The sequence below is a fragment of the Penaeus monodon genome, chromosome 22 (assembly GCF_015228065.2).
Source record: "Penaeus monodon isolate SGIC_2016 chromosome 22, NSTDA_Pmon_1, whole genome shotgun sequence".
Lineage (NCBI taxonomy): Eukaryota > Metazoa > Arthropoda > Malacostraca > Decapoda > Penaeidae > Penaeus > Penaeus monodon.
The window spans coordinates 39093201-39093754 of record NC_051407.1 but is presented as its reverse complement, the minus strand read 5'-3'; positions in this window follow the sequence as shown (position 1 = coordinate 39093754).

The following is a 554-nucleotide window of genomic DNA, read 5'->3' as shown; positions in this document are numbered from 1 at the left end:
GGCAGTGGCACGGGGGCCTCCTCCTCCAGGGGGTCCTCGGACATGGAGGACGAATCTTCGCCCAAGTGAGGTGAGTGTGGCTTGAAGCAAAGTAAATAAGATAGGGTGCATAGGCTGCGCTAGCTATGATAGGAGTAGATAGGGCAGAATGTCAAAGAATAAGTAAGCAGTAAGGATGTAGATTTGCTTTCAAAGAAGATCTCATAGGCGTACGTCCCCATATCCATTCACGAAACGTCTTGCGTCACAACAGAAAATGGCAATTCACTTTGGTTTTTATTTGTTGTTTTGTTTTTAGGGTGGGTCAGTGGGTCATTGACAGTGCTTTGTGATTGGTTACCTGTCACTGATTTAACAAGCTGATTATATGCCTTTAGGAGTCGGCCAGTCAGACCAGACCCTGCGTTTAACACCTTTTTGCACGTATCTCGCTCTCTTTGCTTATCATCATTTGCCGAAATTACTTCACTCATTAAGGACAGCCTTCTTAACACAACTCTCGAGGAAACACGCAGCCAATTTCCCCCCCGCCTGTACATGGGTAGGGCTCTTGG